The sequence below is a fragment of the Triticum aestivum genome, chromosome 2D (assembly GCF_018294505.1).
Source record: "Triticum aestivum cultivar Chinese Spring chromosome 2D, IWGSC CS RefSeq v2.1, whole genome shotgun sequence".
NCBI classification, from domain to species: Eukaryota; Viridiplantae; Streptophyta; class Magnoliopsida; order Poales; family Poaceae; genus Triticum; species Triticum aestivum.
This window is the reverse complement of record NC_057799.1, coordinates 255477753-255492383: the sequence shown is the minus strand read 5'-3', so window position 1 is coordinate 255492383 and position 14631 is coordinate 255477753.

Here is a 14631-nt window from a genome sequence, read left to right as displayed (position 1 = left end):
ACACACGAGCACATTAGCACCCCTCTCTCTTGTAAAGTCCGGACCCAAACATAGGTCTCTATCACTTTGTCTCTCAGAGTCTCGGGCATGCACACATCTCTTCCCTCACTCTCTAGGTCTCCCGCTATCTCTCTTACCCAAGCACACACACTATGTAGAGTGTATATTTCCCATACACACAAAACGTCGCCCCCAAACGTCTATCTCCCTAGTTATGTGGTTCTCGCGGACTCACCTCACAAACCACCCCACTGCAAACAAGCACACTTTGTCTCCTTGTGCACCACTCTCCTCTTTCTATCTCTCACACATGCGGACCCGCCCCAGCTCCTTCCCTGTATACATATATGTCGTGACTCTTTGCATAGCTCCCTAATGTATAATTGTTCTCGATTTCGCACATTGTTCTCTACACCATCTATTCTAGATCTCTCATGAAGTCCCTATCACACACACACGATGACTCGCTTCCCTTGCGTCTCCATTCATAGGTCAATTTCGGACAACATCAACATTGTCGCCCTATCTATACGCCATTTATGGACACAAACGACCCCTCTCGCCCCCTCTCTTCCTCTCTCTCTCTCTCTCTCTCTCCGTCGCTAGCTCTCTCTTTCTCTCGCTCTCACACCCCTCTCCCACACACACACTCGATGTCTCTTCCAAATAGTCTGCTCCCCCCGCCCGCACCCGTGCTATCTCGCTACTACACATGTCACACCATTCCCCCTTCCCTTATACTAGGTTTACATCATCAGTGGTCTCTCTACTCCACATACACTCTCTCCCTCTGGCACACAAACGCGTGCACAAACATACACAGACACGCACAAACACCCATTTATTTGGATCCTCATCTCTCCTCATGTCCGCATGTGTATCTCACACACTCACTCTCTAATTATGTATATGTGTCTCCACGTTACACAACACAAAGCCCCATGTACATGTCTCTCTCTATCCTCCACACACATAGACACAAAGAATCTGTTATCAATGCCTCAGTCTCTAACATATCACACACGCGCACTGTCTCTCTCTCTCTCTCGCAAACACGCTCAACAAGGGTTTCCCCGTGAATAACTTACCGTCTATTCATCAACAGTCATGGCAGTACGGCGAACACGAGACGTGAAAAAAAAATCTACACGTGCTTAGACCTCCTAGTATGACTACTAGGACTAGAGCAAGCCAAAAAGCGCGCCGCCGTCACCCCCTCCTTGTCGGCGACGGGAAAATCTTTGTTTTACACAGTCGAGAAGTCATTGTGCTAAGGCCCCACATGCTGAGGCGTTGAATAGAATGTAGATGCTAGTTTACGGAAGCAAGTATCAATAATACGTTTGTATCTCCATACTTATATTTCTTCTCTTATAAAAAACCGAGTTGGTGATGATGGTACGTGTGCCATCTTGCAATATAGACCGTCCGATCTATATCTGACGGATGGAAATTAAACTAAAAGATACCCACACCCCTCTCCACAATTGCAGACAAGGCCTTCCCTCATTCATCCTTATCTCCAACAAACCTCATTGTTGAGCAATTAAGAAAGGAAGCCTCTGGAACAAACTGGCCTGGTGGCCGCTGCCGGCGTCCTCAATCCCCATGCCTCCGCTCAGTCCGACCACCAACCACCACCACACCCCACTCCTCTTCACCTTATCTCATATTTCTTGAGATATCATTAGTTTTTACACATGGGATTACTACCGCAAGGGTCAATCACAACAAGTGTTTTATAAAAAAAATGCATCTTGATGTTCCGTGCAATGCACGGATCTTGCTAGTACTCCTACACAAGACTAAGTTGGTGATGCTGGTGTGTCTGCCATCCGTCGTTTTTGACCATTAGATCTACATCTAACGATTGTGAGGTAAGTTGTTGCCTTTTCTCACCAACATCCCACTTGTCTACCAATTTGCAGAAAAACCCATAATTAGTATCTTAAACCAACCACATCCCTCCCTGACCTCACCAAAACAGCCCAAGGAATATATTCTAATTGAAACATAATATATCTCTAGTGACATATGTATATCAAAATTAGAGTGTTTTGTACCAAGTTTGTAAATAAGTATTATTCTAATTATGATTCGTTGCAACGGACATGAACATTGCTAGTATTTCCAACCATGCATTTTTTTCCTAGTATCCCATAGTTTCGAGTTTTCCATCAAGATATTAGTCACTCATGGTTGATATTTACTTTCAGTCATGTACACATATGCACTATGTAACTAGCCTTGCTTATTGGCTTCCAAAGCTTAACTTTCACTCCTACTTACAATATGTAGAGTATTTAACAAAAAACTACCACTTTCAACCAGCCCTAGGAAGAATCTATTGTACAAAAAATAGCAAAAACATACCCAAAATTTCTTAATCCACGCCAAAAACTACCTAGTACTCCTACCGATTAGGTTCGTTTAAACCCATTTATGACAGGGTTGGCCCACACGTCCGTGCTGACGAGGCAGCTTAAACCAACACATTTTGTTTGACCGTTGACACGAGGGACCCACATCTGACCTTCTATCCTGTTATTCCCCCTCAAATCATTATTTTTCCTGAACATTACTTCAAACAGTACTGATGCGTGTTCGTCGGTGGCGCCGGTGATGAGCAAGTTGGCCGCCGCTTCGCCGGACGGGCCGGACGCCGCGCTGGCCTCCGCACGGGTTGGCAGGCTGGCCCGAGCGTGACTCACGAGCGAGCAAGCCGCCGCGCTGGCCTTCGCTCGAGCCAGATGGCTGGCCTTAGCGCGGCGCGCGCGAGCAAGCCGCCGCGCTGCCGTGCCAATCTAGCTAGCAAACCTTGCAGACAAGCAGTTGGACAGAGCTATCTTGGCTAGCTAGCGGCCGCGAGCGCCGGACGGAGCTGGCATCCGGGCTGCCGCAACATGGGCTCCGCACCGCCGACGGTTTTGACCTCGCCTTCTGCCGGCGGCGGTAGCTGCGTCCCATGGCCGAGGATGACTAGGTGAACGGGCCAGAGGTAGGATGTCACTCGAGGATTTTTGTTGGTAAGAGCATGTACAATGGTTGATAAGGTAGTCTTATCTTAAGTCTGCCACGTATGCAAGTGGTAGTAGTTTCTTGGCATTTTAGTGGTTTCTTGCATTATTAGAGCAAGTACAATAGAGTTGAGTCAGCGGGCTATAAGAAATAAACTAGTATATTTCTGCTTAGTTGGAGGAAAGAGAAGAGGAGAGAGAAGGTAAGTGGGCTCTTCGTGAAGAGCCAGCTCTAGCACGTGCTCCTAGGCACATTGTGAGAATGAGAAGTGGGCCACATAATAAAAAAGTAGTACACTCTTTTGATCTATTATTGTACATGTTGGCTATAAGATGGGCTGTAGATGACATGGCACTGGCTTATAGCCAGCAGCTGGCTATACTATTAACCATGCTCTTAGGGGTTTCTTGTAAGGAACAATGTACGTACTACTAGTGACAAAAGGCGATTCTAGGTTGCGTTGTACTCCAACGAGTACTACTAGTGGTCGCGGGAGTGTATACCTCGTTTTGTGGGTTCGGTCCCGGGCGAACGCATGGCGGCCTTTTTTTAAATAGTACTACTACACTTTGCTGCGAACCAATATTTTACACGGGTAGTTTCAGTTTTGAAGTCAAACGGACATGCGGCCCCACAATCTGGGTGCACCAGACAGCCTAGCCACGTGAACGGGTTTTCCTTCCCAGCATCCCGTGGCTCGCGTGCTCGCCCTAGCCGCACCTCGGTTGCAGCTTCCAGCTAGTAGCATATTTAAACTAGCGCCTCCCAATTAAGCCCGAGGAGCCGGAAAAGCCTGGCGGGCCATTGGGAACTGTGCAATATGGCTCTGTACGTAATGTGCTCTACTACTACTCTGTAGCTTGTGGCGTTGCACGCATGGACTTCACTCCATTATCGGCTCTACTATAAAAGAAATTCCTCTTGACGTGTTTTTTTGAAACGGAGGCAAAAGCTTTGCTTCATCACATTCATAAAGAAGGAACTACTAACAAAGTTCGACAAGATCCATTACACCTCCACAAATGGAAGCGAAAAGCCTAGTCTCGCTGTATCAAATAACTCAAATGTTCTGCCCCCGCAGTAACCGTCGCTGATAAACAGGCTGCTAGTGTGTGCGTGAGAGGAGCAGCTGAGTAGGCCAACTACGTGAGAGGAGCGGCTGAATAGAGCACCGAGAGTACCCACTAGGCCACTACGCAGGTGTACTTCCCCTGCATTGATAGTACAACGATGGTTCTAGAGAATAGTAGTAGCCTCCACTTCCAACTGTAGCTCCTTGGCCCTGAGATTCAAGAGTTCAAAACTGGTGCACTATACTAGACTAGACTAGAAGTAGAGTACATCGCACTACTAGTTGAGAAAAGTAGTACTAGTACTGGTACAGTACGAGTACGTACTCCTCCGTCACATAATGTAAGACGTTTTTTGACACTAGTTGGCATGTACAAAAAAGGCAAAAACATAACCAAAATTTCTTAATCCACGCCAAAAACTACTACCTAGTGCCAAAAATTTCTTACTAGTGCTATTATTTACAGTATAATGCAATCCCATAACGTTCCATAATGCTAGTACTAGTAGTAAATAATAGCCTCACCCCTTCGGTGAGGAACGATCTACAGTTGGAAGGGACGAGGCCCTGCGGTTACTACGCTCTTATCTCCTCCTCGCCAGTTCCCCTCCCCCCGAAGAGAAGGCAGTTCGTCGCTGCTCCCATGGATTCGCCAGGCGGCTCTCCTCCTCGTCGGGGCTGGGAGACCTTGGACAATGATCCTCTGGGAGAAATCGCACGCCGCTCTGACGTCGTCACCGCCGCAAGACTCGGTGCTTCCTGCACCAACTTTTTCAAGACGCTGCTTAAACAGGCTTGGGAAAAGGCCATGCTTGTTGGTCTTCCATGCGTCCTCGAGGAGAAGGTTCTTCTATGGGACAATCCTTCGAACAGTCCACCGCTCCCTGGCCATGGTTGCATGTTGACTCCGCTAGAGTTGCCGACGTTGAGAAGTAGTTGGATTTTGTCCGATGAGCAGGTGAGGAATGGATTTTGATCATGTAGTACTTAGTTATTCCATTTCCATCCCGTAATTTCTCCGCTGCCCACCGTCTTATATATATGTTTGGGTCGGTGCCAACGAAGATTGGCTTGCATACCTCCGGCCGGATACCACCATCATTTTGCACAACATCCACAGCAGTGCGGCCGTTCCGGTAGACCCCTTCTACACCATTGGGATCGGCCTTCCGGACTGGCTGGGCTTGAATACGTATGATGATGCCTACATGAGATTGAAGAAGATAGCAATTGCGGACCCGCCGACAAAGAGATGTGGGTACGACGATTACTATCTCATCGCGGTGTTTGACATAAGGATTGCCATCAATGCAAGAGGCAGTAACGGCAGAGGCTGGCGCATGTTGGCGGCGACAGATTTGTGCCCCTACACGTTCGAAGACGCCGTGCGCCATCTAGGCCGCATCTTCGCGGTGACAAGCCAGGGGACTTGTTTCATCTGGTTGCCATCCTACGGTACGGGAGATTACAAACGGAATGCACAAACCATCATTTGCATCCCTAACAGTACTCCATTATTTTGCAGGGACCGGTCATCCCCCGATCAAAATAAGATCGCCGATCCTGGATGTGCATTTGCATCCGCGATTCGGTCTAACCTGGAACCTTGTAGCTGACTTTGGCATATTGGGATCAACTATCTTAGCAGTCGTTACCCATGGTACCACTGATGTGCAACATGGTCACACAATCTACCACGATCGGACCGTCACCATCTACCCAGGTATTCCATTTTTTAACCCTCTCGCCTTCTCTTTCATTGTTGTACCAGTAGTATACTTTGTAGTACTAGTAGGAGTACTTTTTACCTTGGAGGACGCGAATAGCTAGCTAGGCCCTTGAAGACTTGAACCCACTAGCTGCCACCATTTTTGTTTTTCCATGTCTTACTATCTCATCCATGTAGCCAAGAGTGGCTATATATAATAAGCCGGTTATTTTACTTCCTCTATACCGGAGTAGTACTATTTGCTGCACAGTATTACTGACCGCCATATTTGAGCACAACATTATTATGCATGGACCTTGACTATGTACGTCACCATGTGTCCAGATCTGGGATGCCACGTGTACCAGATGAACGGCGCCGAGTTCGACCCCCGTGGTGCTACGTGGGTGCCGAGGAACACTCTTGGAGAGTACTCGCTTTTCATCGGGGACAGCTACCCCATTGTGAAGCGGATGCCACCTTCCGTGCACAACACGGAAGGCCTGCCGTTCATGAAGCATGATTGTGTCTTCAGTGCGCACCGCCGGATGAACGACATGCTGGGACACGCTATCCCTGATTTATGCCGCTTCAGCTTGGATGAGTCTCCATCGTGTGGAACCGGACTAGAAAGCTGCGACAATGATTCCCGTTGCCCACCGATATGGATCGTGCCATCCATGAAGAACACCTGGGACTGGAACCTGGAGGAGGACATGTAGCCCATCTATAACGTGTAAGCGGAGTACGGTAATTGTGAACGGTAGCGCTGTGAATATATGTAGACTAGTCGTGCACAAATTTATCACATGAATTGGAGATGAACTTGTGTGGCATACTGGCATTTGTCCTTTAGAATTTATTACTAGTAAATGTGTTATGTGTACGTGCAACTTGTGTGGTTGTTGCACAGGCTCCAACACGCTCTTTGAGAAAAAAGGTGGCACAGCTTTGGATATACGTTACGTGGCGGCATCATACAGTAGCATCGTTCGCTATAGTTGTAGTACACTCCTACTAGGACAACAACTCCTATAAAACCTTGCGCTTGGCTCTTTGCCTCTTCGGGAGGTTCAACAGTTCGTACTCATGTGAACCTTGCACTTGGCTCTTCGCCTCTTCGGAAGGTCCAACAATGATGATACTCTAGTACAATATGCTTCTGGCAATCTGACACCGATTGAACTGCTGCACGTCCACCGCGAGGGCGAGGGCGAGGGAGAGGGAGAGGGTGCTGTAGTCAAAACCCTCTCCTCGTCCTGCGAACCATCGCGCGCGTGGGCGAGGGAGAGGCGTAGTAAGCAAGCTTCTCCTCGTTCGGCGAGTTGACGGGACACATCAAAGCAGTACTAGTACTAGTAGTAGTAGTCCATACTGAGTCCTTTCCAATTAATATGGCTTAATTTGAAACGAGAAAAATACATTGGCGGTCAACGTATGTAACAATTCGCTCTTTACGGTCACTATATGTAGTTTTGCGGCGATTATACGATCACTAGCTCATCGTAGAGCACCGTATTGCACTCTACTGACCGGCCACATAGTCGACGTGGCACTTTGTTGACTGGTTAAATTGTCACCTGGTTTCTGGGTCCCACCTGTCAGTTGGCAGAGCAAAGAAATCAGTTAAACAAAACTTTATGCAGGCGCGACACGAGTCCAACCCTTGCGCGTGAACCGCCCTGGCTGTGTATGTGAGTGCATGCACGTGTCCTCCATCGGTCTTCCAACAAAGAGTGTACATCGGATATAAAACAAAGAGTGTAGTACATGATGTACATCTACACTTCCAATGCATTTAGCCTTTAATCTAAACCGATATTGATTGACTAATGCACCAACTTGTGCTGTAGGTATAGGCTACATGTCTATCCTTAATTACAGCATGCAACGACCTTCATTTAATCTTCTTATCTCAATGGCCGCATGCATACATAAGTCTGCTACTTTTGGGCGTTAATTATGCCCTGGTCAATGTGTAAATTTCTAAATGTACAGTCTTTCACGGACGTAGGGAGTAGGTTGAGCACTTGAGCGTGAGCGTGTGTGTTGCGTCGTGTGCTGTGTGCCGCATGGGTGCGTGAGTGTTGCGTGTGTCCATGTGTACGTGTGAGTGTTGCATGTTGCATGCATGCATGCATGGGGCTTACTCCCTCCCATTGACATGTTCATATTTCAAGCTTCCTCTGTTCCCTTCATATGGTGATACTCCCTCTGTTCCCAAATAGTACGGATTAAAAGCCTCCCTCTATTCCCAAATACGGAGTATTTGTGTTTCTACAGATTTCAACAAGTGACTAGGTATGGAGCAAAATGAGTGAAGTGAGCGTAGAGGCATAGGGATACTGTAGAAAGGAAGTCCTCATGATCCATTAGTCCCCATCTCGGTCAGATAGAACTATTCAACTAGTCTTCGCAGTGAAGTGACAATACACGCTACAGCAAATGGGACAAGTAATTAATAAGCTGAACCAGTGTGTTGGTGTTACTAAATCAGCCTTACCCAGTACTGCCATCATGTTTGCCAGTAGAGCACGCTTCCGCAAATACGCCTACGCACCTCTGTCCTCCATTAACTGACATATGGGCCCTGTTGTGGTAGACCCACATGTCATCGGTGTAACTATTTACACTCCGAAGGACGGTATATCCTGGTAGTAGTACTAGTAGAATTGAGATTGAATGCACTTTCTTCCGTGTCTTCCACTCTTCTTCCTCCTCTCTTCTTCTTCCACCTATCTTCTTCTTCCTCCTCTCTTCCCCATCGTCGGCCGCACACCATTTACCCCCGCTCACTGCTCGCCCGCCCGCGCCATCTTCCTTGGTAGCTCGCGCGTACCATATCCCCCCGCTCACTGCTCGGCCACACGAGGAGAAGCTTCTTCACTCGCCCGCCCGAATCCACTTCCCCGCTGGCTCGCAGGCACCAAAAACCCCAATGGCAGAACCGACTTACACGCAGAGCTGCGATTGGAATTCCCTCCCCGGGGTTCTCTTGGAGCAGATTTGTAGTCGTATGGACCTACTCAGCACCGTCCGTCTGGCCGCATGCTCGGTGTCTTTGTACCGTCTACTCGTCTGCAACCGGCCGGCTCTTTTCAAGACACCTTGCTTGCTGATGCCCGATCCTCGCAGGTGGCCCAGACACCGACTTGACGATCCTACGGAGGTTGCCGTGGTGCCCCTCGACATGCTACCACTACCTGTCCACCTGTCCTTCATGCGCGGCCACTACTGGGCGGGCATGAAGGCCAACTGGATCGTCCTCATCCACCACACCGGTAATCCGTGGCGTCTCGTGGATATCTACACCCAGTGAGAGATAACCCTTCCATCGTTGGATACCGCCGCCATCGAGCCTCGCGGCCCGCCGGACAGTCCTGCCTACTACGCACGAGACGCATCAAGCTTTTGGCTCGACCTCTGTTTGCAGAAAGTTGTAATCTGCGAAGTGCCCACACCATCAGAAGACTACATGGATTACAAGCTCATTGCTTTGTTCAACATGGGATTAGTTTATCTGGAATCCGGTCGCCATACATGGTTATGGCTCATCATCAATCCTGTTGAGGCAACATTTCTGTCTGATGCTATAGTGCACGATGGCATCGTTTACGCGGTCGACGCACAGATTGGCTGCCTATACTAGTGGAATCTATCGTCGTGTAATTGTTCTATCTCATCTCATCTTTACCTTATGAATACGACTGCCTGTTCATTTGCTACAAATTTAGAATGCATAGCATGTCTATAACCACATCATTGCTATATGTTCCTCTCATTTCCTAGATTTTTATGACCACACATGTTATTGTTAGAGTTGATATGAGAACAATTGTCATCTAATGATTGTTAGAATACATATTATGAGCATAACATCATGATTGCTATATGTTACTCTCGTTTACAAGATTTTTATAACAACGCATGTTATTGCTTAGAGTTGATATGAGAACAGTAGTAGTAAGTGCTATGGTAGAATATGAGTAGGCGCTGTCAAAGTTGTTTTCCACTCATTGTTACATGATGTTTGAACCATGACATATTGCTAGAATATGAAAGCCATTGGCTTTTTTTAAACTTGGGGTATGATTATGACCACGGCATTGCAATTCTCTGTCTATGATATGTGTCACTGTTATAATAATCTTAATTCCACACATACTCTGAACATGATTGTTTATTTTTGTCCTTTTGGTCTCCAATTTGAATTGCTGCAGCAGACGCAAATGCGCTGGCCTTCATGATTCCAGGACCTGGAATCATACCAGCCGATGGGTGGTGGTTTATCGCTCGTTCAGCTGACGGCGGTCATTTGATGCTCATTCGCACGTACCAAATTGACCAAACCATTACATCAAACCACATGCAGTACAATGCGTGGGGCGTTCGTGACATTGATGGCTATGACTGCTTCGTGTTCGAGAAAGATCCCAGCTCCGTTGGGCCAGGTGTATTCAACTGGAGGCAGGTTTACAGCCTCGGCAACCACTCCTTGTTCCTCGGGCTCAATTATCAGATCATCCAACCAATCATCGATCATATCACCGGCGATGATTACTGTGCTATGAAACTTCCATTCGCGAGGGGGGGCTGTGTTTACACATCATACCATGGGTTTCATGAATCACCATATCCAGAGATTCATCGACACAGCTTGTTGCCAGATAATCTTCAGTGTGTGAAAGGCATCAAGCTTCCATGCGATGGATGGCTTTTGCAAACCCGACATGCGGCGATGTGGTTCATGCCAATAGCAAATATGCACAACTTGATTCATGCTGATATCTAGACTGAGCCATGTATTCTGCTGCTGTAGCATGACCCTCTTTTGTTGGATATTATGTACTGTTGTTAGTTTGAAGCACTCCTTTGGTTTGAAGGATAGATACCTTCCTCGGATCAAGTGCATCCTAACTCACCTGCGTAGGATGTACTAATAATGATGATGGAGATGCTGTGCAGGAGCCATATATATATATATATATATATATATATATATCAGTTAGGCTTCAAGTGCGTACTTGTTAGTTAAACCTATGTATAAATTGTGACACTAAATACGACTAGTAAGTAGTACAGCAGCAGTACTAGTATACGTCGGTCAAATTATTCATCATGTCCACACATTGAATTGACGTGACAACACGCTGCGCATGAGGTGACACAAGAATCCCGGCGGTGTGTACGAGTATTCTGGACTTCAGATTTGGAGTACCACTTATCTATCGAAAATCTTTCATCATTCACTTAAAACAGTCGATTGATCATACATTGAGTACCATATAACTGGAATTACCGATGCAAGTGGAAGAAGGATTGGCAGGTGCTGCCGACTGGCGTCAAGTTCGATCCCACGGATCTGGAGCTAATCAAGCACCTTGAGGCCAAAGTGAGTGCTGACAGCGCGAGATTTCAGTCTCTCATCGATTTGTTCATACCAACCATCGACAGCGACCACGGCATATGCTACACCCAACCTGAGAAACTTCCAGGTAAGACACCGATCGGCCGTCTACTTGCACAAACATATTCCTTTGTTTATAGCTCTATTTTTCTTTTTAGACGCAGACCTGGTGAAGCAATTACAGTTTGACAGTTAATAAAAAGTGAAACAAGTGACTGCAACATGCCAAAGATGTTATGAAAATGCCAACTAGGTACACTAAAACCTGTATTCCACAATACTGCAGGTATCACACTGAGTGGCCTAAGGAAGCATTTCTTCCAGCGCAATTCCAGGGCATTCAAAAGGGGCACGTGGACGCGTCGCAAGATACAGTCGGAGTGCGGCATGCATGCGATGTCGCACAAGACCGGCAATACCTTGCCGGTGATGGTCAACGGCCGGCAGACGGGCAGCAAAAAAGGTTCTGGTGCTGCACACCAACAAGAACTTCGACTAGCAGAGGACCAACTGGGTGATGCACCAGTACCACCTCGGGGACCTGGAGCAAGAGAAGGAGCGGGAACTGGTCCTCTGCAAGATTTTCTACCAGACGAACACTAGGGCCAGGAGTAAAAAGATTATAAGTTAGTTTGGTATTGGTAGTTGTACTACCTTGTCGTCCGCAAGTTGGTATTGTTGCTAACGATCTTTTGGTATGAACTTGCATTTGCTTCCAACCATCATGCCGAGGGTCGACGTGGATATAAAGCTGAATCATTTGTTTCGAAACAAATTTTCAGGCACCTGATTTTTATTTGATGGGTAGCATAAGGACCCGCCGTTCGAATTCCCAGTTCTCCAATTTTTCGAAACAAGTGCATGCACTTATTATCACGATAAAAAAATATCCATGTTGCATCCCAGTTATCAGTCTGTACTTGCAGAATTCTCTCGTTTATTGAGCACGTATATTGTTTTTTCAGGTCGAGCAAGTTTCAACTGGGCTGTAGACTGCCCAGGGTTGGTTTTGTTTTTAACAGGCCCAGTCCATGACGACAACGGGGCACAAAGATCCAGCAGGTATCTACTGGCCTCTGGCCCACCAGCGTTAGTTATATTTTGTCTTACAACATCCACAGGCAGTTTTTTTACTGAATCAAACACACAGCCCAGTTCTATTTTCCTCTTGAAACTCTCTACCTATAGTTTTACTAGTTCATATACACATATCATTATATTGAAAACACATAAAATTCCCTTTTCATATTTACATTCTTATTTTTGTTGTTTTTTCCCACCCAGCGCTGATTTTTTTACCACTGGTTTTCCCTTAAACCTACTCAATTGTCCCACGTCTTATTTGCTTACAAAAAAAAATGATTTTTTGGCAAATCAATAAGTTCTTAGAAAAATGTTTATCATTTCGGGATGACAACAGTTCGGACTCCACCAAAATATGCAAAATAAGGTTGAACTTTTTGACCGTGGTCCTCGGCAGAAAATGGGCTGTAATAAATTACTTAAGAATTAGCAAATGGGCTGCAAATTATAAAAAATAGCAAATGGGCTTTATGTTGTCTGCCACAGATTTGGAGGCTGACTTCTGGGCCTACAAAGTTCATGCGTACACAAGGTTTCTCAAAAAAGAAACTTAGTCAACAATCGACTCTACCAGCGTCAGACCGTTAGATGTCAATCTAACGGCAATCGTGCTTCTTCAGTCTCTGATCTTCCTGCCACAGCCGCCCAAACCAGCGCCATCGGAACCGCCTGCTCCCGCCTCCCATGGCCGGCAGTGCTGCCGGGCAGGCCTCACGGCCCCATCATAGTCGCATCCCTGGCATGTCTATCCCTCTACTCACCCACGCCTCCTGTTATTTTCCGGCGACGGCAGCCGAACCAGTCAACCCTCGTACTCTCCACCGCGTGGGCAGCCACTGTCGTGTCTTCCCCGGCTCCGTGTCGTTCCCTTCATAGGCCTCGCCGTCGTCCACTGCCCTGGTGCTCTTGGCGCGATGTGGTCAACGATGTCCATCCAACGGCCGTATTGCTTCTTCAACCTCTGGTCTTCTTGCCCCAGCCGCCCAAAGCAGCGCCGGTCGTGCCGCATGCCCCTGCCTCCCGTGGCCGGCTGTGCTGCCGCGGAGGCCTCACCGTCCCCATACTACTCCCACCGCTGGCCAGGCCATCCCTCCGCTCAACCACTCCCCCTGTTATTCTGCGGCCACGACAGCCTCACACCGCAGCGGAACCAGTGAACCCTCGTACTCCTCTCCGTGTGGGCATCCACTGCCGCATATTCCCCGGCTCCGCGTCGTCCCCTTCCTAGGCCTCGCCGTCATCCACCGCCGTGGTGCTCTCGGCGCGGCGTGGTCAATGTGGTCAACGACCGACTTATATCGGAAGAGTACTGTACGTGGAGAGGCTGACAGCTGGCTCCATGGCAGCCGCAAGGAAGTGCCTCCTTATTACGCGCAAAATAATTATTCCTCCACTTGACAGTAGGGACCCACCGGACGGGCCACCAGTATTTCGCGGAAAAAATGTTTCCCACCTGACTGCTAGGACCCACCGGACGGGCCACCGTATTTCGCGAAAAAAACATTTGCCCCTGACTGCTGGGACCCACCGGACGGACCACCATATTTCGTGAAAAAAACGTTCCCCCCGCTGTCAGCTCGGACCCACTGGAAGTGCCTCCTTATTACGCACAGAAAAATGAATACTCCCCCTGCTAGCTGGGACCCACCATGGTGGGAGGCTGACTTGTGGGCCTACTAAGTTGACGAGGACGGAGGGCTTTGTCAACTTAGTCAATATGAACGATTCTAGCTCCAGTGACCGTACGATGTCCATCCAACGGCCGTCGTGCTTCTTCAATCTCTCCTCTTCCTGCTCCAGCCGCTCAAACAAGCGCCGGCGGGACTGCCTGCTTCCTCCTCCCCGCGGCCGGCTCTGCTGCCGCGCAGGCCTCCCCGCCCCACCGTACTCCCATCGCTGGCCTAGCCATCCCTCTACTCGCCCACACCTGCTGTTATTCTCCGGCGACGGCAGACGAACCAGTAAAACCTCATACAGTCGTACTCCCCTCCGCGTGGGAAACAACTGCCCAGTCTTCCCTGCCTCCGTGTCATTCCCTTCCTAGGCCTCACCATCGTCCACCGCCCTGGTGCTCTCGGCGCGGCCTGGTCAACGTGGTCAATGACCGATATGCATCTGAAGTGGACTGTACATGGAGAGGCCGACAGCTGGGTCCACGGCCGCACGCAAGGAAATGCCTCCTTATTACGCGCAAAATAATGATTCCTCCACCTGACATCAGGGACCCACCGAAAGGGCCTTTGTATTTCGCGAAAAAAACGTTACTGCCGCTGAAGATCGGACCCACCAGCTATATATTCGCACGCAAGGAAGTGCCTCCTTATTACGCACAAAGAAAACGAA